Genomic DNA, 26,717 nt, shown 5'->3' with positions numbered 1-26,717 from the left:
AGTTCTCCAGAGAAACAGAATCACTAGAATTAGCTGGGAGATACATAGTAGAATTTGTTTCTCAGGGAAATCTGAGTTTGCTCTAAGGCCTTCCGATTAGATGAAGTCCAAGAAGATTAAAGAGAATAATTGCCTTTATGTAAAGGCAAGTGACTGCAGGTATGAGCCACATCTAAAAACTACCTTCGTCACAATACCCCTGCTAATTTGCATGCTTTCCCTACATTGTGAACTCTCCCATGAGTCAAATTGACAGATGTGCTCCTTTCATCCTTTTGTAATATCCCTGTATTATTGAATATTTTATATTATAAGATGACTGGCATTTATCTCTAATACATTCTGTGCTTCTTATGGGAGCTAATGCTTAATCTTTCAAGTATGTACCCCAAGCACAGCATCAGACACAAAGGAACTGTTTTGAATAATTATGAAATAAATGGATGTTTATAGATACGTGAAAAATAGTCTGTAAATGCCTGTACATGTCTTGGTCAGTAATTAAATTTTCATAATTTCATTTAAATGTGCATAAAAGTATTAAATATTATCAAGACATGGTTGATGAACTAAGAAATCATAATTTCAGGACACTGAGTTGCATAATCATTTTGGGTTAGTAAGTTTTGCTTAAGTCAGGGATATGTAATTAAATGATAAATAATATAATATTGAACTAAGTTGTTAAACATCGGTTTGGAGATATAAATCAGCAGTAACTGGGTTACTTCAAATCATCATATAAAAACCCATATGAACAGTACACATTGTCATCATTTTACAATATTTCTATGAGACAAGATGATTAGAAATGCTGTTCTAGACATTTTTATGTGTTATGGATATTACACATTAATAATTTTATCAATATTATGGCTATAAGGGTTAAATAATTTGGTTGTGATACTGTTTTGTTGCCTTACAACTTGCATATCCTTAGGGATAAAACAACATAATCTTAACATCATTGCCAAATCACTCTTGCAGTTTTTTTGTTACACTTATGTTTCAAGAATGATTTCAATCTTTTATATTTAATTTTATAATATACTTGCCAGGTAGTTATTTCTGTTAATTATTTTTAGATGAACTGATTGATTGTCACAGAAGTTAATTAGTTGCCTTAACTTCTAATTATTGCTATTGCTGCAGCCAGGAATAGAATGCATTCCTGTAAAACTGCAATCCAGTCTATATCCTGGACACCACACTTTGATTTTGTCTTTGTTTTACCCATAAAATGGATTTACCTACATTAAAAAAATTATATAGAGTAGTTTACTGATAAAGACGTGAGAATTATATTATAGAATTAAAACACAAAGGATTATGACGGATTCTATTTTAAAGAAATCAAGACTTATATAGAGGCTTTATAAGTCTTTACAAGACTTACATAGTGGCAGAAGTTCTTGGACTAAAATATTTTTGCGTTACTTGGAAATTTTTAAGCAGCAAACAAATTACACTTGAACATACCTAATGCCAAATATGTTAGCCCATAACCCACACTATTTTGTAATCGTTAAATATGACATTGAATTGATTATTTACCTATTGCCTCTCAGCAACAGTTCCACCCTGAATTCTCTGCTCTCTCAGGCTAGGAATGGAGTTCGAGTACTCTCTTCTCAGGCTATTTTGCTAGTTAGTGTGCTGAGGTTCTGTACTCACAAAGCATTGTTCAGACATTTGAAGGCAAGGAGAGGGAAGAAAAGGCCTTATTTCTTCTCGGTTTTAGGTCCATCAGCATTTCCCTAGCTTCCGGGTTTGTTTGGTGTTTTTTCACTCTGTGTTTTGCACTTCAATTTTCAGATATATTGAACAAAGAGACCCCGGTGTGAGCAGTGTGAGCCAGCTCTGCCTCTTCAGTGGGCTGAATCCAGGGCATAGGTCAATGGGACCCTTTCTCCAACCACTAATACTTGGTGACCTCACTTTTTCATTTTTGTTGCTACTCAGTGGATCGTGGCTGCTTACTGTTTCAATCATCTATCTTGATTTCTGCTTTCAAACAAAAGTCTAACCAATTCCCTGTATTCTAGTCACTAAAAGGCAAACAACTGAGATTATCTTGTACTAATACAATAATTTGACCAGAAATATTTCATTTGAAAACTGAAATCCAGTAATTATTTTGTTTCTTCATAAAGTATTGTATGCAATTTTGTTTTTCTGTTCTCAGGGGAGTAGAATTTAATCAAATTGGTACTTCTGTTGGATAACCTGTAATGGGACAAGCTTGGTGACTCCTCACATAATGAAACACACAGCCGGAACAAAACACATAGCTAGAAGCGGCAATAAAGTATCATTCACCTGGGTTTTACAATACGGTGGGCACACAGTCTGCATTTTGGGTAAAAGGTGACAATCAGAGTTATAGTCTAGGTGGACAGGTGGTGGTGGAGTAGGCGGGGCAGTCAATTATTGATGATTTATTGGTTTTCAGATGAGTAGTCAAGGAACTGCAAGAATACACTGACAGAAAGGCCAGTAGACAGGAATAAGGAAACACCCCTCATAGTTTTCTTCAGAGCTGACTTTATCTTCTCACTAACACTCCTGGCTGGTTGCTATATCATGCTGGCTTCAGCTGGTCTGTGCTCCAGAGCTTGTATATCCTGAACTCCTGAACTGTCAGTCGACCTAGCTGAACTCCAGCCAGTCTCAGCAGTGGTGAGTGATGCTGAGATTTTCCTAGGATGTATCGAAATTGTACAAGAAACCATCCTGCCCAGGCCATGTTAACAAATGGGTAGGTTGCCAGGAAGGGTCTGTAAAATCATTTCCAGTTGGAAGAAGGGGAATGAATAGAACATTCATCCTCTTCTCTCGGCTAGAAGCCAGCTTCTCCAGCTTCATTTTCAGATAGGAAAGAAGAACCAGGAGCATAACTGATTTCCAAAGCTGCTTCCTTAGGAGACCAACACTAGCCAATCCCTGAGACTTGTGAGTGTCCCCCATTATGATTCTCTTTAAGCCACAAAAGTTTTCAGAAAATGAGGCACTGGTTCTAGACAGATAATACTGTTGGAGCAGGAGATGTAGCAAAGTAAAGATTTCATCAAACCACCTCCACAAGAGGTCATAGTGGGTGGGATGTGATTCTGCAAGAACCTTGACCACATGCTGAAGATCAGATCTCACTGCCGTCATTAAACTGTCCTGTGCTACCACCACAAAGATGGATGGCTGGTCAACATCCACAGAAGCAGTCATGATGTGAGCCTGTGTTCAGCCATAGCTTCCTGTGTGTACTGGCTTTCACTTTACCCACAAACTCGTGAGCATGAACGTTTTTGGGAGGAAGGGCATCAAAAGAATGCTCAATCTTAAAAGTAAACTTTCTGCATGGTATTCAAAACTCCAAACTCAATGAACTGGGAGAAAAAGACCTGTTGTGGAGGCACAGGGGAGTCTCAAGGAGGTTAGGAACAAAGTTGACATGGACGTGGGTGGAAGTGGTATGTGGTAAGGGGGTAAGCTGTCAAATGCTGCATCTCAGGGCAGAACATGGCTGTGTTGTACAGGTATCCGGGAAGGAGCGCGATCCTCTGGAGCTGCGAACCAGGAATCCCATCCCTGCCACCCAACCATGAAAGCTCAAAAGCCAGCGGATTCTGAGGATTCAGAGGTGCCAGTGTGAGTTTCGGACACAAGGACTGGCTCCAGCTGTCTGCTTTGAGTATCCCCTCCAGCGCCCACTTTTGCTCATTGACCCCAGACAAGGCGCAGAGAATGTTATATGTATATATCATGTTTTATATATAAATATATATAACATATATATCATCATATATTTTATTTATATATAACATGCTATATATAGAAATAATATGCAACATATATATAACATGCTATGTATATAAATAATATATATGACATGTTATATATATATATACACACATATATATTTAAAAATTTTTGAAACAGGGTCTTGCTCTGTCACTCAGGCTGCAGCTCAGTGGTGCAAACTTGGCTCACTGCAACCTCTGCCTCCTGGACTCAAGCAATTCTCATGTCTCAGCCTCCCAAGTAGCTAGGACTACAGGTATGCACAACTACACCTGGCTAATTTTTGTATTTTTAGTAGAGACAGGGTTTGGCCATGTTGGCCAGGCTGGTCTTGAACTCCTGACCCAAGTGATCCGCCCACCTCAACCTCCCAAAGTGCTGGGATTACAGGTGTGAGTCATCGCGCATGGACAGTATTTTAGATTATGTGGAGTGGGTTTTCTTTTTTCTCAAGCAAAAAGAGATATTTTGACTTTTCGTCATTGAAACGAGGCAAATAATAAAGTATCATAAAGTCACAGTAATATAAATCTCACCAAGCAATTAATTATGATATTTTAAACATTTCTGGTCATATATGTTTGTCAGTGCTTACATCACAGACTCTAGCTTATCCTGACTGTTCCTTGTGTTGCTGCTGCTGTTCATGCTTTCCCCTCCCAGTTGGAGTGCCTTTTGTTTTCATCCTCTTGTACACTTTGACCCTTCTCAAACTGAAAGGAAATTAGCCTGAGGCCTGAACATGAAGCTTTACCTTTCATATTATACTTTTCAGAAACATAAAGATATTTTATTACATTTTCCTGAAGAGTGACTGTTTCTCCTTTAATTGTATATATTTCGACATTTATCACAATTTTTATAAAGATGGGGTACAAATTATAACTACAAGACCCATTTAGTCATATATTTTAATTCCTGAAATCACTTAGCTTCTCCTTTCATGTATGATTTTGAATAACACAAATATTGCTAAATATGTAAAAAGCAATGTGGCCTTTTATATCATCAACAATGCTTGCATTCAAAATACAACAGTGTCTTCTACTAAATGTAAGCATGAAACCAATCAATGAATTAAAACCAATTTATAACTGGATAATAATTTAAGGTGTTTAACTCAATCATAGTTCAACTTATTTACCTCTTCCATAAATACAACAAAAAGTTGAGTTTATCACAAAATACATTGCCAGATTAAAATTTGGGGATTTCCTTTTCAACATTGAAAAGTTTTAGTAAATTAGAAAACTAACCTAAACCACTTGAAGGTGCTCTATGTCTGTAAACACTAAAGAAAGCCTTATGCAAACTATCACAAGAAAATAGTATTCAAATTTTAAGCAAAATAATACACAATTTTTATTTTTTTAAAAACTAACATTGATTTTAATTTTCTGTTTATAATGTTTATACTTTCAGCAAAACCCACAGCATATCTTTTCTGGACTAGTGTATTTTCTTTTCATCCAGATGAGTTGCATTTACCTCTAACTATCTCTAATGTGCTGCCAAGATATTTTAATATTTGTTAGATTGTGTAATATTTAGAAAATATTTTTCTCCCAAAAGAAGACTAAATTTCCCCATTAAGAATATGAACTTCAAAAATATATTTAACTTATTACTTTTTCTCTTTTTCTCTATACGTAGTTTTTCCCATTTTTCACCCTCAGGAAATGTTTATTAAACTTCTAGTATTATTACCTTTGTACATGCAACAGATACTGGTTGTTACTTATCACTTACAGTCTAGGCACTGACATTACCGTGATAAATGAAAGATACCACCCCCATGTTTGGCTTACAAAATTTGGGGAGCTACATAGAAAACATGAATTTACAGTTGATCATGTAATTTTAATTGTGATTACTTCAGAGAACACATGCAGAAAGTCCTGAGGCGGCCGGGCACGGTAGCTCAAGCCTGTAAGCCCAGCACTTTGAGAGGCTGAGGTAGGTGGATCACCTGAGTTCAGGAGTTCGAGACCAGCCTGACCAATATGGTGAAACCCCATCTCTACTAAAAATACAAAAATCAGGGCCTGTCGTGGTGGCTCACGCCTGTAATTCCAGCACTTTGGGAGGCCGAGGTGGGCGGATGACGAGGTCAGGAAATCGACACCATCCCGGCAAACATGGTGAAACTCTGTCTCTACTAAAAAAACAAAAAATTAGCCGGGCGTGGTGGCGGGCGCCTGTAGTCTCAGCTACTCTGGAGGCTAAAGCAGGAGAATGGCTTGAACCCGGGAGGCAGAGCTTGCAGTGAGCCGAGATCGCACCACTGCACTCCAGCCTGGGCAACAGAACGAAACTACGTCTCAAAACTATGTTTCTCAAAAACAAAGCAAAAACAAAAATTAGCAAGGCATGGTGGTGTGCACCTGTTATCCCAGCTACTCAGGAGGCTGAGACAGGAGAAACGTTTGAACTTGGGAGGTGGAGGTTGCAGTGAGCCGAGATTGCGGCACTGCACTCCAGAGCGACAGAGTGAGAATCTGTCTGGGAAAAAAAAAAAAAAAAAAAAACACTCCCTTCCCTTGTGTTACATTTCAGGTACCCAAAACATAGTCCATCAATATTTTAAGACAAATGATTTTAAAAGGCAAAGTGCTGTTTGATTCCAAAGAATACAGAACTGAATCTTTTCTATTCAGAAAGAAAAGAAAACATCATCCCCCTATAGAAACAAGACAAATATACAAAATTAAAGAACAGTCTGGGAGATAAATTATATCAAAACAATAGCAAAATGTGAACAAAAGACATTTCCCAAGAATCGGTTCCACATGAATTAGTCTGAAAGTAATTTATCTGGCATTTATAAGATGAAGAGCTCTATTCAAGTTCAAGGGCTGAGGAACTGCTTGTTCCGAAAATTGACATATCTGAGTCGTAATTCAATGGCAGAGAAGAATTTGTATGGGTGGAAAGGACATTTCTGGGCGTATTTCAGGCCGGTGAAATACAAGAAGGGGAAATCAAAGATAAATTGACAAAATAAACTTAAACAATATTACTGAGAGGTAGCAAAGGGATGATTTTTCAGTTTGTTGCTCCTGCTGAGAGTGACATTTCCTAAGAAGTAAGAATTACCTGTAGAATACAATAAAAATAAGCAGTTTTACATCGCAATCAATATGTTTCTTACAAAAGCATGGGAAGCAAATTTCTTCCATCAGAGAAGCTCTGAAACAAGCAGCAAATGTGAAGATAATTCAGTAGAGTCAGACCTCTTCCATTTGTATATATGAGGTAATAGAAATCCCAGAATATGTAGCTAAACTTACGAAAATGACCTTCGTAAAGGCCCTGTACTGTAAAGTCTCAATGGAGATAAAAGGAAAGCTGAAACATGGAAAACAATTGGCTCTGATGCAAGACTAGCGGGGAAGACTAGTGGAGAGACAGGAAACAGAGTAAACAAACAATGGGCAGCAAAGAAAGTAGCAGAAATTTTTCAAACTACACTTAATTTATAAAACACGTGAAGACTGTTTTTAAGTGTGGATCACATAGGAATTACACTGTTATTATATCTGATTCTGTAGTGTTCGTGTCAAATTGTTTAATTGTATATGCTGCATTTCAAATTTGTCGTAATCCTCAATGAAAAATAGTGGTTTTATAAAGTCTCAAATTTTAAAAACACTGACTTTTTAAAGGAGTTATATACTGAAGCAGGTAGATTAAGTAACCAATGCTAAAATATTTCTAGTTAAATAATGTACACAGTAGCGTTTTGAAGAAGAAGATTATACATAACAGAAAGCAGATATATTTTGAGGTAGAAACACACATGTTTATCTTAGGTGTTCCATTTTGGAAACTTCTTTGTTTTTGAGCCTTAATATCTTCAAGGAAGAAATATTTAAAATTGGTAATGCATACTTAAGAGTTTGAGGATCATATATAATATTTTTATCTTGAAACATAGAATATGCTGTTATTGAAGTATGATATCGAGTATATAGAAAATTCAAAAATGTAATAATAGCAAACGGTATTAAGAAGCAACAGAACTCACAGGTTTCTGACTTTTGAACTGACTTACATAAAAGTTAATACTGCTCAAAACAGTATAAGAGAGAATGTGAATTTTATTATTTTAAGCCACTGCTTCTTAAGGACAAATTTGTCTTTTGATACAGTCTCTCAAACAAATGTAGAAATATGATAAATACATAAATAAACAAAACCAACAAATAAATAAAAGCAACAAGTTTAGGCTCATTTCTAAACCTAAAGACAAACTTAAAAATTATTTTCATACAACTTTTGCTAAGTCTTCTAACCTAGTCCTGCTCTTTCATGTGACCTAGGTTATGAACTCAGCAAGTGTCCAAATTTTTAATTTTTCTCTATTTTTGGAGTATAGTTTTGCTAATGAAACTCAGGGGGGAAAGAGCTTATATTTAAGATATTTATTTGAGATATTTAGATTTTCAAAAATTTTTACAAGACAATTATCATTAAAGGTTATTTTAAAAATATAGCATCTACCTATTGTCAAAGTAGTCTCTCCAGGATTACCTATTGAACTATAAACCGAAAGAAGAAAAAACTTTCAGTCTCTAATACTTAATTTTTATTCCTACAATTTTGCTGTTCCAAAATTTTGCTTGTGTTTATATACTTCTATATTTAAGTCATGTATTATTCACATAGGCCTTAAGGGAAAACTGCTCTATTATCATAAAGGCAAAGTCCATAAAAACTAATTAGAAAATAATTACCAAGAAGACAAAGAAATAAGAAATGTTTCAAGCTTTGAAAAATATCCCTTCTATATTAGTCTTCCATTTTGTCTTAGTAAGCTCAGGCTATTATAATAACATACTAGAAGTTGGGTGGCTTAAACAACATACATTTTTTTCCTCATATTTCTGGACATTGGAAGTTAGAGTGTCAGCAGTGTCAAAGTTCTTGGTGAGGACCCAGTTCTGGTTTAAAAAACTTCTTGTGTCCTCAAATGGCAGAAAGAGTCAGCTTACTCTATGGGTTCCTTTCATAAGGGCATTAATTCCACTCACGAAGACTCCATTCTCATGACCTGATCACTTCCTAAGAACCTCATCTCCAAATACTATCATGCTGGGATTAGGGTTTAAACATATGAATTTGGGGAGACGGGGGTACATTCAGTCCATTGCAATTTGGTTATGAGTATGTCCTGGGAAATTCAATATTTAATGTTGATTTACTACAAGATTAAAATTTTGGAGTCATTTCCTCCTTTATATGAAGTGCACTCTAATTTTATTAACTTGGGAATTTGTCTTCAGTAATATTCCATTGAAGAAACAGGTAAGCCCATCATAAAAAAATCTTCCATCGTACTTTGTAAAGGCACATCCATTTTGATAATAAATTGAACAAGCGTTTTAATTTTAGAATGCTAAATTTATCTCTTGCCAAAGACAAGTTATAGTTTAAACATAAGATGATAATATTATCAAAAAAGATTTGATAAACATTTGGACAAAGAGCATACATAAAAAATTAAAAATATCATTTCTTAATTTATGTAACATCCAAAGTAGCTATATTTGTTTTGGCACATCAGCAAATTCAGAATTATGGTAGTGCCAAATGTCTGAACATTTTATAAAGAATATCTTATATATAATTAATAATAATATTAATAATACTATTAGTGATACCATATTATATATCTTATACAGATACTAAATATAAATGTCTAAACATTTTATAAAGAATATCTTATATTCATCCTTAAGCCAAAAAGTGAAAAATAATTTTGGCAGGTTTCAGAGCTTTTTTGTGTCTACTTTTTGTTTGTTTCTGTGTTTCATAAATAACCAATTTTTACATTTATTTCTGGTTATCTAAGTTATCTTATCTATTCTGATTTACTATTGAGACTATACATCCCTATTTGGTGTAATAATATTTTAATTATTTTAATTGCAACTGGTAAAAAACCTTTTTTTCCAAATATATTTTTATTACTATTTTTTACATGGTATGTATGAGTTTAATATGCATGAGTTTAAGCTTCAAAAGCTACAACAGGGATTTAGCTTAAAATTTCTAACTACGGCTGGGCACGGTGGTTCATGCCTGTAGTCCTAGCACTTTGGGAGGTCGAGGCGGGCGGATCACGAGCTCAGGAGATTGAGACCATCTTGACCAACATGGTGAAAACCCATCCCTACTAAAATACAAAAAAACTAGCCAGGCGTGGTGGCCCGTGCCTGTAATCCCAACTGCTTGGGAGGCTAAGGCGGGGAAATCCCTTGAACCCGGGAGGCGGAGGTTGCCGTGGGCTGAGATGGTGCCACTGCACTCCAGTCTGGCGACGGAGCAAGACTCCGTCTCAAAAAAAAAAAAAAAAAGAAATTCTAACCATGACATAATATGTAGACATATTGTTTCTACCATTATCAGAATTTCGTCCCACGAATAATGTCTCTTTCCCATTATTAAATTCATATATTATAATCCCTGGTAAATTTTGGTATTATCAGTTACCTCTATCAAATACATTTTTCTTTGGCTGTTTCAGAAGTATTTTACTTTTGTTATTTAGTGATAAAAATATTTTTAAAAGAGTTCTCTTTATGTCATAAAGCTATGTCATTGGCTCATTTTTGTCAAATCATGCTATTGGAAATGCATTACTTCTATGGGCATTCGAATGGGTTTCCACATCATGTATATTTTATGATCATTATGTATTTTATGACCATTCTCTTTCATTTCATGTTTTAACATGATCATCTTAGCATTTCATATTTTAATTGAATTAACATTGATATATTTTAATGCTTATTTTTTCAACTTCCGAGGATTTTAAAAAATGTATGTTGCATTTTATCAAATGCTTTTAATCCCATTTTTAAATTGTCTAATTTTTGTATTTTATGATAGACCAAATTTATGTAATCCTTAAATATAATTATTACTTGTATTTCTATGAAAAAAGTTATATGAAAAATTTATTGGCTTTGTAAAGCTTCTGCCCATACACTACTAAACTATTTTAAACATCTTATTATTTTTATCTATATGGATAATAAAAACTAGCATTTTTTAAAGTGACTACTATATAGCAAGTACTTTCTCAAAAATCAGACAAGGAGTTACACAAATAATTATTAACAGGGCAAGTACTGGTTTGCATTATGAATTAGAGTTGGACAGGTGTGGTGGCTCACATCTGTAATTCCAGCACCTTTCCAGCATGCCTGTAATTCCTAGGCAGGTGGATTGGGGCAACATGGTGAAACCCCATCTTTAAAAAAAGAAAAAATTTACCAGGGCATGGTGGCATGTGCCTGTAGTCACTGCCACCCTGGGAGGTTGAGGTGAAAGGATCACTTGAGCCCAGAAGGTCAAGGCTGTAGTGGGCTGTGATTGCACCACCGCCGCACTCTAGCCTAGACAACAGAGCAAGACTCTGTCTCAAAAAAAAAAAAAAAAAAAAAAAAAAGAAAGAAAGAAAGAAAGAAAAAGAAGGAAAGAAAGAAAATAGGAAAAGCAATTTAGAGTCTAGAAGAATGGTGTTAACCAGACTTCAAATGATTGAGGAAGAAACATATGTGGCAATTGTTCCATATTCTAAACTGAGCCACTAGGTTTTCTTTAGATCATTAGGAAAGAAAAGGTAATTTTTTTGTATTTACTTTTAAGGTAAAGAATAGAGAAGAAAATATATTTGGAAGGAAACTTGAGAAGTTTCCTATCATTTTTCTTCCCATTTTTTAGTGGAAGGAGCAGATAAAAATACCTCGTCACACTGACATATCCTCTTTGAATTTGGGTACAGTGGACACTGTCTACTTCACACAAGATTAGCCTGAGGTTTTGCTATCTACCTGAGATGGCAAAACAGGAGACAGAAAATAGTTCATTGGGAGCTAGCTACATGTACGTAAATTTGGATTGTACCAGATATGTGCTATGCAAAAAGGGAGCCAAACTGATACCATTTAAAATGCTCCTTAGAAATACTATCTGAAGGAATTACATAATGACAACAACAGGGTAGACATCTGGAAGTCCAGGCACTCAGTCCGGCAAACTAAATTTAGACATTCTTTGAGCTGGCATGTCTTAAAGTTAAGAAACTTAAAATGTACCTTACTATAGAGTAATATTTGGCCAGATTCCAAGCTCCAAGAGATAGAAATCAAATCATTATGCAACCAAGCAAGTGAAAATGTTTTCGCCCTTTAAACATATTTTCTAATCTCCTCCTGGCTGTTTCCCTGGGAGGTCATACGCCATGATTAATAAACAACGGAGAACAGCAGGAGAGCAATGTGGGGGATGAAAAAGTCTACCAAATGTCCATTTCCAGATTGGATCTCTAGCCTCATATAAGGCCAAGTCAGTGAAATGAGGAATCTTTAAATAAAACTTGGAGTTTCACTATTATACAGGATCATTTAATTTTTGATTACATAGATCTTCTGTGAGACTGAAAGTAACTGGAAAAATGGTTATGTTGTCATTTTGTTGATTAACTACTAAAGTCACAGGAAATTCCTTTAATATCATACAACAGAAGGGAATAATTAGCCCCTCAGAATGGGTTTAATCAAGAAGAGAAGAAAAAGTGTTTCCTTGTTTATTTTGCATCATATGGAGTCCCACTCTAACTCTTGACTTAGAATACAGTGGAAAATATGACATAGTATTTCTAATACACCAAGATCAATATATTGCAAAATTATAATATGCTTCAGCAATAAAAAGAGGTGTCTGGGACTCAGATATCTTATAATTTGAGTAAAAAATGTGTCTTCAATTTATAATGCCATCCATCTTCTCCTGACTGCTCGACATGATTACTGAACTTACTGTGGATTTCACAAAAGCCTAGAAACTTTTAAAAAGTTCACGTGCATTAACTAGTCTAATCTTCACAAGGATGCTTTTAGATATACGGAAACTGAGATAAGGGAAATTAAATGGCTTTACAAAGATTACATAAGTGGTAAATGTTAGAGCCACCATTTGAGCAATGTAAGGGTGGACCCATGCCATTTCTTAAACTCTGTGCTTTACTGTTTCATTTTGTGATATCAGATAGCCACAAATTGGTTCAAAAACTGATTCTTAACCAAGTTTGAATGCCTCTTTATGAAAATTTATTCTTTCGACTTCTTTTCACAACATATTCTTGCAATTTGAATTCAAATAAACCATGGAGCCCCTCTCCCCCAAAATAGCCTTTTCAACACCATTGCCTGATATACTTCAACTAGATCAAGGGTGTCTAATCTTTTGGCTTCCCTGGGCCACGTTGGAATAAGAATTTTCTTGGGCCACACATACAATACACTAACACTTTTGATAGTTGATAAGCTTTAAAAAATAACAAAAATCTCATAGAGTTTTAAGACAGTTTATGAATTTGTGTTGGGCCTCATTCATAGCCATTATAGGCTCCATGTAGACTGTGGGTGATGGGTTGAACAAGCTTGAACTAGACCTTCTTTAGACATATGCTACATTTGTAAAACTCTCAGTGTCCTCAGATGTTTGTTTGTTTTTTGCTTGTTTTATCTGATAGGCTAAAATATTTTAAAAATTATCTAACAAAATTGTTATTTTTGGTCAAATTTCCTTATAGTTTGAAAAAATATGTGATTATTGAGATGATAATGTATTAACTGCTTAAAACTTCAAAACCCTATCGTGACTTTTTTTTTAAGTTATGTTTAAATTACCCTCTTATTCTACTAAATGCATTTTTACTTTAAGTATTGTTTAGTGGACATTATTAACCCCTTTGATTTATGTTTGTTTTTACTTGACACACTTTTAATATCTTTAAAGAAGTTATTTGCTAAATGTTCCTTACACGTCTGTCTGTGACAGGTTAACGTCCTACTAAAGATATGTACATCCTAATCCCTGTGAATATTTTAACATCTTTTTTTTTTTTTTTTTTCCCCAGACTGAGTCTTGCTCTGCTGCCCAGGCTGGAGTGCAGTGACATGATCTCATCTCACCACAACCTCTGCTACCCAGGTTCAAGCTATTCTCCTGGCTCAGCCTTCTGAATAGATGGGATTACAGGTGTATGCCACCATGCCCTGTTAATTTTTGTATTTTTAGTGAAGACGGGGTTTCACCCTGTTGGCCAGGCTGGTCCCGAGCTCCTGGCCTAGTGATCTGCCCACCTCGCCTGGGATTACAGGTGTGAGCCACCGCACCTGGCTGTTTTAACATCTTATGTAAAATAGGGAATTAAATTTCTCCATGAAATTACATTTGTTAATCAGTTAATCTTTAGGAAGATTACAGGGGATTATCAGGGAGGTCTCAGTGTAATCCTGTGTTCCCTTAAGGCAGAAAATGGCAACAGAGAGATTTAACAGAAGCACAATAGAGGAGAGATTAAAAGTGTGAGAGGGACTCATCTCATCCTTACTAGTTTGGAAGATAAAATACTGGAGATGGGACTCAAAGAACGCAGGGAGGCTCCAAAGGCTGGGAATGACCTCAGATTACACCTTATAGGAAACTGACTTCTACAACCAGAAGAGTGTGAAATGAAACTAATGTTGGCCTGAGGCTGCCTCATTACTTTGAGTTTCTACTGAGGAACTGCAACCTCAGTATGTAAACAAACTGCAACCTAACTTGAGTACCTCTTGTAGCAAGAATCTCAGCCAATCATAGGAGCCAAGTTTCAGCCAATCACAAGCTGCCAACTGCTCACACCCTGCCCACTAAGGGAAATGTCAAGTTGTAACCACTCAAGCTATAATTTTAGGTGACTTTTTAATCTTCTCTTTATACTCACTGTCCACCCACATTGCTGAGTAGAGTTCTCTGTACCACTCCTAGTTCTGAATGCTGACCAATTTATGAATCATTCTTGGCTAAAATAAACTCTGTGGATTTAATTTATTTACAGTTTTTATTTTAACAACAGGGAACTCAGCTTACATCCTATAACTCAATTCTGTAATCAGAGGGAATTGAATTCTTTCAAAGACTTGAATGAGCAAGGAAATACATTTTCTCCAATAGCTCCCAGGGAGGAATACAGCCTTGCTCTTGGTTTTAGCACTGTGAGACCCATGTGAGATTTCTGACCTATAAGAACTATAAAATAATAAACTTGTTATTTTTAAGTAATTTGATACAATAGGAACAAAAACTAATATAACATCGGCACACATGAAATGCAATAGAATTTTTAAATGGTACCCTTTTTGCTTCGCTTTTGAATGCAGCATGAATATGATCGATATCAGATACCAAAGTGAGTATAACAATTACACTCAAGTAGAATTTACAACTAAAATTAATAAAAACTAATATCATAATTCTTAGAATTCTCAGATAGATCAAGAGCATAAAAAGTAAGGCAGAGGGCAGAGAATAAAATTCAGAGAAATTCAGGACTATTTCGTAGGAGAAATCTCTGCCATAATCCTAATTCCTCCTTCATGGTGGGAAAGTAGTGCTTTCAGTGAGGGCATCCTTCAAACAATTGCAGAGAATACTTCATATATGATGCTTGTATTTGTAGAGAGCATGGGCTAGTTTTGCACGCAAAGCTGGAAAAACATTGGACAGAAAATAATTGGCCAGGTGCTTCAGCAGTAGAAAAGAGAAGGAGAGATTAAAAGCACACAGTCTCTTCAAGCTTGATCTAAGATAAGTAAATCCCCAAAACATATGTGGAACTTGTAGTAAAAATATTTACTTAGGGTCATTTAAAAAGGATCTTGTATCAAACGGGCTGTGCTGGTGGTAAGGTGATTTCCAAAATGAAAGTTCTCATGGGGTAGACACTGCCGAAGCAGATCTTAGGGAATGTTATAAAGGAAAATATGATTTGCCCATGTTATGGTATAGTGTTGACAAGTCTCAATGATATCAGTATTACCAAAAGTGAAAATTTAAAAAAAAAAATTAAAAGACAAAAACAAAAACTACACACACACACACACACACACACACACACACACACACACACGGTTTCCCACTAAAGGAAACAGGAGTTTAAACTGTCTTTGAGACCCAGAAACAATGAAGAGACTCACCCATTTAATAAGTCTCCAGTCCCCTAAAGCCTCTTTTTTTTCACTCTGTAGGGAAGAATTGTTTCAAGTAGGAAATTGAGATTGAGAGAAACTAGGAGAGAAAGCCAAACAAACCAAAAACCTTTTCCAGATAAAAGGTGGTCACCACTAATCAGCTTAGCAAAAGGAATAGACTTATCTGGAAGTAAAGATTGAAGCATGCAGCATGGAGGTTTTAATTTGTATACTGAGACTGTGCTACAACATAAAGATCCTTCAGCGATGTATATTGTCTAAGATTAATGGAAAATTAATGGAACTTGCCCTGGAAAACTACTATGGGGTAGGGGAGGAGAAAGAGGGGAAATTTACTAAAATTAAATTTAAAGTATGACAAGAAAAGAATAATTTTGCATTATGATTAAATCAAAAGATATGCTTCTTCATGCTAGATGCAATTAAGTAAAATATATTTTAATAAGTAAGAAAAAATAAAAACCTAAAAAAATGAAATTCCTTGTGGAGTATTGTTACCCAAGTTCCTATTCCTCTCATTCCACAGGGCTATTACCATGGGTTTGCTTTTACCTTTTTTCTCTTTTTTAATATTATGCATATGTGTGATATGGATTGGCTGTGTCCCCACCTTCTTGAATTGTAGTTCCCATAATCCCCACATGTCATGGAAAGGACACAGTGGGAGGTAATTTAATCATGAGGGTGCTTACCCCTATGCTGCTGTTCTTGTGAGAATGAATGAGTTTTCACAAGATCTGATGGTTTTATAAGCAACTTTTTCCCCAATGCTAGGAATTTCTCCTGCTGTCATGTGAAGAAGGAGATGTTTGCTTTCACTTCTGCCCTGATTGTAAGCTTCCTGAGGTGTCCCCAGCTATGTGAAACTGTAGCAGTTCAGTCAGGGTGGTGGGAAAAAGTTGTAAGAAAAAGTTATAGGGAAAGAAGCAAACCTTCTTGGAAGGCCGGAAGGTTTTGCAAAACCTTCAGAACGAGATTATGGTTGAAGGCAGCCAAATTTTCTTATCTGGAGCCCGAGAGCAAAGGGCAGATAAGAAGGTAATGTAAAGGAACTTATCTGGATAAATTTGTTTACTCCTGTCTCCAGAAACCAACCTTTGATCATTCGTGTGCAGGACTGCTCTCTATTCAGGGGTTTGACAATGTTAATTACCCACAAATTGTGTTTGCTCCAAGCCTTTGTCATTAAATCTGTACTAAAATAAATATGAGTGTCTCTGGCATATGGGAGCTGCACTGTCTCAGTGGCTGCTGTACTGTCTCATTGGAGGTCCTATGCCATGCGGTCCCCTAGCTGCACTGTTAGGCAAAATACCTGTGTCAGCATACTTCTTTCATCTGTTACTCAGCCAGGGTCTGTGGGACAGACTCAGCATGGAACTGTGAGTTCACTAAACCTCTTTCCTTTTATAAATTACTCAGTTTTGGGTGTGTTCCTATAGCAGTGTGAGAATGAACTAATACAGTAAATTGATACCACAGAGAGTGGGGTACTGCTATAAAGAAACCCAAAAATGAGGAAGCATTTTTGAAACTGGGAAACAGGGAGAGGTTGAAACAGTTTAGAAGGCTCAGAAGAAGACAGGAAGATATGGGAAAGTTTGGAACTTCCTAGAGACTTGTTGAAAGGCTTTTACCAAAATGTTGATAGTTATATGGACAATGAAGTTAAAGCTGAGGTAGTCTCACATGGAGACGAGGAACTTGTTAGGAACTGGAGGAAAGGTCACTCTTGCTATGCTTTAGCAAAGAGACTGGTGACATTTTGTCCCTGCCCTAGAGATCCGTGGAACTTTGAACTTGAGAGAGATAATTCACGGTATGTGGCAGAAGAAATTTCTAATCAGCAAAGTGTTCAAGAAGTAACTTGGGTGCTCTTCAAAGCATTTGGTTTTATGCATTCACAAAGATATGGCTTGGAATTGTAATTTATGTTTAAAAGGAAAACAGACCAGAAACTTTGAAGTCTAGAAAATTTGCAGCCTGATGATGAGATAGAAAAAAAAAAACCCAGCAGAAATTTCTGAGCAGACATTCAAGCTGGCTGCAGAAATTTGCATAAGTAATGAGGAGCCAAATGTTAATCACCAAGACAATGACAAAATGTCCCCATGGCATGTCAGAGGTCTTCACGGTAGTGTTTCCTATCACAGGTCAGGAGGACTATGAGGGAAAAATGCTTTTGTGGACTAGGCCCAGGGTCTTGGTGCTTTGTGCAGTCATGGGAGTTGGTGCCCTGCTTTCCAGTTGTGGCTAAAAGGGACCAATATACAGCTTAGGCCGTTTCTTCAGAGGGTGCAAGCCCCAAGCCTTGGTAGCCTACAAATGGTTTGGAGCCTGTGGGTGCACAGAAGCCTAGATTTCAGATGTATGAAAATGCCTGAATGCCCAGGCAGAGGTTTGCTGCAGGAGCAGAGCCCTCATAGAGAACCTCTGCTAGGGCAGTGTGAAAGGGAAATGTGAGATTGCAGCTCCCACACAGAGTCCCTACTGGGGCACTGCCTAGTGGAGCTATGAGAAGAGAGCCACTGACCTCCAGACCCCAGAATAGTAGATCTACTGACAGCTTGCACCGCGCACCTGGAAAACTGTAGACAATGCTAGCCCATAAAAGCAGCTGAGAGGAGCCTGTACCCTGCAAAGCCACAGGGGCAGAGCTGTCCAAGGCTGTGGGAGCTTACCTCTTACATAAGTGTGACCTGGATGTAAGACATGAAGACTGCTCTACAGGAGCTTGGGTTTGCATGGGTCCTATAGCCCCTTTGTTTTGGCCAATTTCTCCCATTTGGAATGGGTGTGTTTACCCAATGCCTGTACTCCCATTGTATCTATAAAGTAACTAAGTTGCTTTTGATTTTACAGTCTCATGGGCAGAAGGGACTTATCTTGTCTGTGATGAGATTTTGGACTTGGACTTTTGGGTTAATGCTGGAATGAGCTAGCACTTTGGGGGACTGTTGGAAAGGCATGATTGGGTTTTGAAACGTGAGTGCATGAGATTTGGCAGGGGCCAGGGGGTGAACAATATGGTTTGGCTGTGTCCCTACCCAAATTCCATTTTTAATTGTAGTTCCCATAATGCCTATATGTTTTGGGAGGGACCGTGTGGGAGGTAATTGCATCATGGGGCATTTACTTCCATGGTGACTTTCTTAGGATAGTGAGTGAGTTCTCACAAGATCTGATGGTTTTATAGGGGCTTTTTCCCCTTTGCTTGGTACTTGTATCTCCTACCATTATGTGAAGAATGATGTGTTTGCTTCCCATGCACCATCATTGTAAGTTTCCTGAGGCTTCCCCAGCCATGAGGAACTGTTAGTCAATTAAACCTCTTTCCTTTCTAAATTACCCAGTCTTGTGTATGTTCTTATAACAGCATGAGAATGGAATAATAGAATGTGTATTCTACTAAAAAGTCATTCTTATATTTTGCATATTCTTAAGATTTTTGCAAGCTAACAAAACATAACTCATTTTATTATGATTTCTATATTTGTCTCTTCTTGACTACAAATTTACTTTTGACAGTCATCAATCTTGGTCCCTGAACCTACAATTCATTTACTTTATTTTATTTTATTTTTATTTATTTATTTATTTGTAGATGGTGTCTTGCTCTGTTGCCAGGCTGGAGTGCAGTGGCACGACCTTGGCTCACTGCAACCTCTGCCTCCCGGGTTCAAACAATTCTTCTGCCTCAGCCTCCTGAGTAGCTGGGACTGTGGGCACGTGCCACCATGCTCAACTAATATTTTTGTATTTTATTAGAGATGGGGTTTCACCATGTTGGCCAGGATGATCTCAATCTCCTGACCTCATGATGCACCCACCTTGGCCTCCTAAAGTGCTGAGATTATAGGCATGAGCCACTGCGCTTTTACTTTTAAATATATATATATATATATATAGTATTTTCTTGCTTAATTGCACCACACTAAATATAGTCATTCTTTTTTTAATGGAAGTTTGGATGACATCTTTTTTCTTTCTAATGTTACAAACAAGGCAGTCGAATATTTATATACACATCTCTTGTTGAAAATGTTAAGTTTTATTGAGAATGCCTGACATATGCTCATTCATTTTCCTTATTAAAAATATTAACACATTTTGTTTTAAATTTAATTTTTCTATAAAAAATGTAATTAGATTAGTTTTACACTACTATATATATATTTTTAATGTATCAGTTTCAGAACACATGATTTTTTGTTCTCATAGTAGTCTTTTCTTCTCTGTGTCATTTATTTAGTTCTAAAAATAAATTTCTTTTGTGTACTTTTTATTGTTTAGACTATATTGTTCTGCTTTTATTTACTCAGAAATTATCATTATACATAAAGTTTTTAATTTTATCATTGTTATATGTGTAAAACATGTATTTAAGATTAACTGTTCTTGTCAAACAAGGGGAGTATCTTTTTATTTTCTCCTCAATAGTATAAGGATATCTTTAGGTTTTTGCAATTTCCAAATATCTTTCAATACAATTTGAAGTATTAGATAAATATCATGTTTACTAAATGTTAGACACTCCATGTCTTCTTTCCTAAGACAAGTGATTTAAAGTGTACTTTGTCATTATGTTTTCACTTTATCATTTGTTTGGATGTATTTATCTATTGGTTGCAACTTACTTAACACTGTATGTGTGTGCAATAGGAAGAAGAAATGAAAGTGATCAAGAGCAGTACAATACCTGACTTTCTGTTTGTTTGAAAATGCCTTGTGTTTGATTTTCTACATGGGTGACTCTTCCCCTGAGTATAACATTCTTACTGTAGGATTCTTTTAGTATTAAAAAATGCTATCACATTGCTGTCTGACATTTAATGTGAGTGAGTCTAGCCTGATTTTATTTCTTGGCAAATAAAGGAAATACAGGTCAATGCTAATAAAATACTGTAGTTAATTTAAATGTTTTTTTCTGATATTTATTTAAATGTTATACATTATTTGTTAAATTAGATTAACTGGCTTTTCTTTCTTCCAAAAAATACATTAATATAATGCTCAAATATCATTACTTACTTTTTTCCTTTTTTATTGTTTGGTCTGAATACATATGCAAAGTTCAGTAAAATAGCATTTTACTGCCAAAGAAAAATAAAAAGCACTAGATGCAAACAACATTATTTTCCTCTTCATATATATAACCAAACTTCTATTAAAAATTTCATTCAATTATATTTAGGTTATTTCTTCTAGTCTGAGAATTCAGTTTTTATGACATGTATCCTTCTAATCAATAAAAATTATAATATACAGATTGTTTTTTTACATATGTATTATTATATATATATTATTTTCTTTTATTATTTTTTCTGTTCTTCTTAAACTATCGTGTGAAGATTTGCCTTTTTTAAACACTATTTTACTCTTCTAAAATTTCACATTTATGGCTGGGCATGGTGGCTCACACCTGTAACCCAGCACTTTGGGAGGCCAAGGCAGGTGGATCACAAGGTCAGGAGATCAAGACCATCCTGCCTCACATGGTGAAACCCCTTGTCTACTAAAAATACAAAAAATTAGCCAAGCGTGGTGGTGGGTGCCTGTAGTCCCAGCTACTCAGAAGGCTGAGGCAGGAGAATGGTGTGAACCCAGGAGATGGAGCTTGCAGTGAGCCAAGATCACACCACTGCACTCCAGCCTGGGCGAAAGAGTCAGACTCCATCTCAAAAAAAGAAAAAAAAAAAAAAAGAAAAATCACATTTATTTTCAACTTCACTCAGTGACTATTTTGACCTATTTAATTTTCAATTCTACTTCTACTGTTCCTTTCATTGGACAATATATTACTGTTTTTGCATTTATTATCCTGCCTCTGTAAAATAAATATCAAAATACTTATTAATCAGCTGTTTGTTTGTAATTTACCTTCTTGTATTTTTAAAATAATTCTTGTAGATGTACTGATCCTATTACAATAAGACATTTTGTCACCTCCCTATGAATATACCAAGAAATTATTTTTCTAATATTTTAATATAATTTTGTAGTAAATTGTATGTTTATAGCATGATCTCATTTTCATTATTGTGACAATCATTCCTTTCTGGAGCCTTAGTTCATCTCCCTTTGTCTGTTTTATCTATGTTTTCTGTTTATTCATTGATACTATTATTTGTAATAATCAAAGGCAATATTGACCAAGAGATAAAATCTTTGAATTGTTCTTGATAATGCTCACATTAATTTTATTCTAGTAACTTTATTTGTCAGAAAGGGAGCAAGGGGAGGAGTTTGCTGTGAAAACTTGTGTTAACCTTCATTATTCAACCTCACAGTTTAAATATCTATACACTAATTTAGTGAATATTTTCAGAGGATTTGTCTTCTGATGACTTAGACACATGAAATATTAAATGCTGCACCACTTTGTAAAATGAACTTCTTATGTTACAATGCTCAGTTGGTATCAAACGTATCTTGTTTCCAGTAATATTGATGCTAAGAAAGGTAATTTTTGCATGGTTATTAAAAAAAAAGAAAAAAGATGTTTTTGTGCATTGGTGAGTATACTAACAACTTTTCAACTGCCCCCTAGCTAATTTAGAAGCTCCTTGAATTAAAAATTAGATAAATGCCTACTTATTTGTTGAGTAAAGATAACGTGATTCATGGCTTATTCTGTTCAGGCTGCTATAGCAAAATATTATAAAACAGGTGGATTACAAATAACAGAAATTTATTTCTCATAGCTGTGAAGGCTGGCAAGTCTATGATCAAGGTGCTGGCAGATTCAATGTTTGAGAGTATGATGAGATTTCTGGCTCATTGACAGCCATCATCTCGCTGTTTCACCACTGGTAGTATCAATAAAAGCAGGCAAACTCTGTAAAATATTTGAAGAGGTTTATTCTGAGCCAAACATGAGTGACTAATGGCTCATGAAACAGCCCTAGAAAATCCTGAGAACATGTGCCCAGGGTGGTAGGGTTACGGCTTGGTTTTATACATTTTAGGGAGATATAAGACATCAAACAATATATATAAGATGTACATTGGTTCTGTCGAGAAAGGTGGGATAACTGTAAGCAGGAGCTTCCAAGTCATAGGTAGATTCAAAGATTTTCTGATTGGCAATTGGCAATTGATTGAAAGAGATTTTATCTAAAGATCAAGAATCAAATAGAAGGGAGTGTCTGGGATTAAGACAAAGGCTCATGGAGACCAAGGTTCTTATTATGTAGATGAAGCTTCTAGGTAGCAGGCTTCAGGGAGAATAGATTGTAAATGTAAATGTTTCTTATCAGACTTAAAATGGTGCCAGACTCTTAGGTAATTCTCTCCTGGGTTTGAACAAAGACCTGAAAAGGGCAGGTCATTTTCTACATAATGTAGATTTTCCCAAGATACAGCTTTGCAGGGCCATTTCAAAGTATGTCAAAAATATACATATATTGGGTTAAAATACTTAAGTTTCTTTCAGGGCCTGCTATTTGTCATGTTGGTATCTTATTGCTACAAATAATCTACTTTGTTAGTCTTAAGGTGTCTGTTTTCGTGTTAATGCTAGTCAACTGTGCCTGAAATCTAAAGAGAGGGAAGAAGTATAATGAGGTGTGTCCAAATACTCATTCCCATTATTATCTGAACTAGTGTTTCAGGTTTACTTTAGAATGTCCTTCAAGAAAAAGTGTCCATTCAGGTGACTGGGGGACTTAGAATTTTGTTTTTGGTTTACAGTGGAAGGTAAGGAAGCTCTCTGAATCCTCTTTTATAAGGGCTCTGCAATTATAATGTAATCCCTTCCCAAAGGTCCCACCTTCTAATACCATACCTTGAGGGTTACAACTTCAACATATGAATTTGGGGTTGGGTTTGTGATTAAGGGGCACAAATCTTCAGACTATAGCAGCTCAGGACAAAACAAAGGAGATGTAAAAGTTTTCCAGGACTGTAACACAACAGTGCTACAGAGGACAAGTCATACCCTGGTTAACAGTTTTGCTAACTGTTTCATTTTCATGTCCATCATGCGCCTTCCAGCCAGATTTCATTAATAGTTTGCAGTTTCGTCTCTTTTCTTTTCTTTTCTTTTCTTTTTTTTTGAGATGGAATCTTGCTCTGTCGCCCAGGTTGGAGTGCAGTGTTGTGATCTAGACCCACCACAACCTCTGTCTCCCGGTTACATGCGATTCTCCTGCTTCAGCCTCCAGAGTAGGTGCAACTGCGGGCGTGTGCCACCATGCATGGCTATTTTTTTTTCTTTTTTTTTTTTATTTTTAGTAGAGATGGGATTTCACCATGTTAGCCAGGATGGTCTCGATCTTCTGACCTCGTGATTCGCCCACCTCATCCTTCCAAAGTACTGGGATTACGGGTGTGAGCCACCGCACCTGGTCTGGAGTTATTTTTTTAATATTGTGCATTGTATATTTTTTTCTGTTTTTTTTTTTTTATTTTTTTATTTTTTTATTTTTTGAGACGGAGTCTCACTCTGTCTCCCAGGCTGGCCTGCAGTGGCCGGATCTCAGCTCACTGCAAGCTCCGCCTCCCGGGTTTACGCCATTCTCCTGCCTCAGCCTCCTGAGTAGCTGAGACTACAGGCGCCCGCCACCTCGCCCAGCTAGTTTTTTGCATTTTTTTTTAGTAGAGACGGGGTTTCACCATGTTAGCCAGGATGGTCTGGATCTCCTGACCTCGTGATCCGCCCGTCTCGGCCTCCCAAATTGCTGGGATTACAGGCTTGAGCCACCGCACCCGGCCTTTTTTTCTGTTTTCATAGATTTATTTAGGAGAATGTATGACATGATGAAACAGTGAGATAGTACTTGGTAGAGCTTAGTAGAGGCAACCTTAAATAGCAATCTCATTCTTTCTAGTTTTTCAGTCAAAGAAGAAAAGTACAAACGAAATATTTGATTGCACTAATCAAAACACACAGAAAAAATTCTGAGCAAAAGTGTCTCTGAAAAATTAGAGAACATTTAAATTTATTTCCCAGGTGAAATAATAAGTTCGATAGTACAAGAATAGTAATTGGTATTTGTTTACACAGACACACACGTCAGAAGCATTTGAACCAGAGCAACTGCATCTTAAATAGGAGCTGGATAAAATGAGGCTGAAACACTGGGCTGCATTCCCAGATGGCTAAGGCATTCTAAGTCATAAGATGAGATAGGAGGTCAACACAAAATACAGGTCATAAAAGCCTTGCTGATAAAACCGGTTGCAGGAAAGGAGCTTGCCAAAACCCACCAAAAACAAAATGGTGAGGAAAGTGACCTCTGGTCGTCCTCACTGCCACACTCCCTTCAGTACTGTGACAGTTTACAAATGTCATGGCAACATCAGGAAGTTACTCTATATGGTCTAAAAAGGGGAGGCATAAATAATCCACCCCTTGTTTAGCATATCATCAAGAAATTACCACAAAAATGGGCAACCGACAGCCCTTGGGGCTGCTCTGACTATGGAGTAGCCATTCTTTGATTCCTTTGCTTTCTTAAGAAACTAGTTTTCACTTTGCCCTGTGGACTAGCCCTGAATTCTTTCTTGAGCGAGATCCAAGAGCCCTCTCTTGGGGTCTGGATCAGGATGCCTTTCCTGTAACATATAAAGCACCATCATCACCAGCAAAGCATTGCTTCTTTATAAAGATACACTTCCAGGCATATACCTTGTGTGGATATTTTTATATTTGGGTGGTCTGCTGTAGTAAGGTAATAATAATTAAGAAGTTCCAAAACAAAGAGATGATAAAGACTGAAGGTGATGGATAACGGAAATGCCTGACTTGGACATAACATATTCTATGCATGTAGAGAGCTCTTACATGTACCCCAGAAATATGTAAAACATTATGCATCAATAACAGAAAAAAATGTAAAATAAAATAATTTTTGAAAAGCAGTTACATACAAAATAAGACCCTATTGATTTTTGTTGTTGTTGTTTTATGAATTAGAAAAGCAAAGACCGTCATTGGCTTATAGTAACACAACTAACTAGGGATAAATTAGAAAAAAAAATTCTATTTTTTTTGTCACAGATATCAAGTTGTTTATTCAACAACTATAATGTAAGAAGACCATAATTACCAAACATTTCTGGATTTGTGACAACCGTATGGCCCAATTAGGGCCATACATGCAGACATTTTAGTAAACTCCTGTTTTTAAAATCTAGTAAATGTATTTAATGCTACAGTGTTGTTAAATGAATACTATAGCTTATAATCAACTGGATCTTAGAAACACAGAAAATTTCATTGCTCAATGAACTATCAATAGAAACTAAAATTAAGTAAGTAATTATTCTTCATTATAAGAAAGTTTTAGTCTACTTGAAAATATATATGCATGTATTATATTTAGATTCTTTATAGATATGTTTGTTTGATATATGTGTATATATACTTATATGTATATTATATAGATGTATTTGTGTATATATGCATATATGTAATAAGGAAAGAATAAAACCTAAAAATACATTAAAATGAATACTTTAAAATGCTATCTATATTTTAAAGGAAATCTTTTTTACTGAGAAAAATATCCTGGTAAAAAAATAGTCTATGTTCTAAAAATTTAAACTAAACCACTAAAGCTACATGTTGGGTTAAGATAAAATAAGCAGACTCTTTCTCTGAGTTTTATTAGACTGAGTTGAGATTGGTAACAATCCACAAAGACAAATTGAGAAAATGTTATTATTTCAAAAATTGATGATGATTCCTCCAATAAATAATGTGATATAAATTCATTTTATTAATTACTCCTCAAAATTTCATGAGACTATGAAGTACTTAATGACTGTCTTTAGATATCATTTCTTCTACTCCTTCAAAAGAATTTCCACCAAGATGCAATCAGTATTTGTAAAATTATCAATCATTTTATCATTCCAATGCTT

At 35.9% G+C, this 26,717-nt stretch overlaps 1 long non-coding RNA gene and 1 pseudogene across 1 annotated transcript; one reads left to right on the top strand and one right to left on the bottom strand.

Moving 5' to 3' along the window:
- Positions 1-2,132: 2,132 nt before the first annotated feature.
- Positions 2,133-3,761, bottom strand: LOC104677778 (annotated as a pseudogene).
- Positions 3,762-4,150: 389 nt separating this feature from the next.
- Positions 4,151-23,739, top strand: LOC115894527. Its single transcript, XR_004054625.1, has 3 exons — positions 4,151-4,188; positions 13,920-13,923; positions 23,579-23,739. It is a non-coding gene; the product is annotated as an uncharacterized LOC115894527 (long non-coding RNA).
- Positions 23,740-26,717: the final 2,978 nt, after the last annotated feature.

Source organism: Rhinopithecus roxellana, chromosome 18, assembly GCF_007565055.1.
Source record: "Rhinopithecus roxellana isolate Shanxi Qingling chromosome 18, ASM756505v1, whole genome shotgun sequence".
Lineage (NCBI taxonomy): Eukaryota > Metazoa > Chordata > Mammalia > Primates > Cercopithecidae > Rhinopithecus > Rhinopithecus roxellana.
Note: the sequence above shows the minus strand (reverse complement) of the source record. Positions and strands in the feature narration are given on the sequence as shown.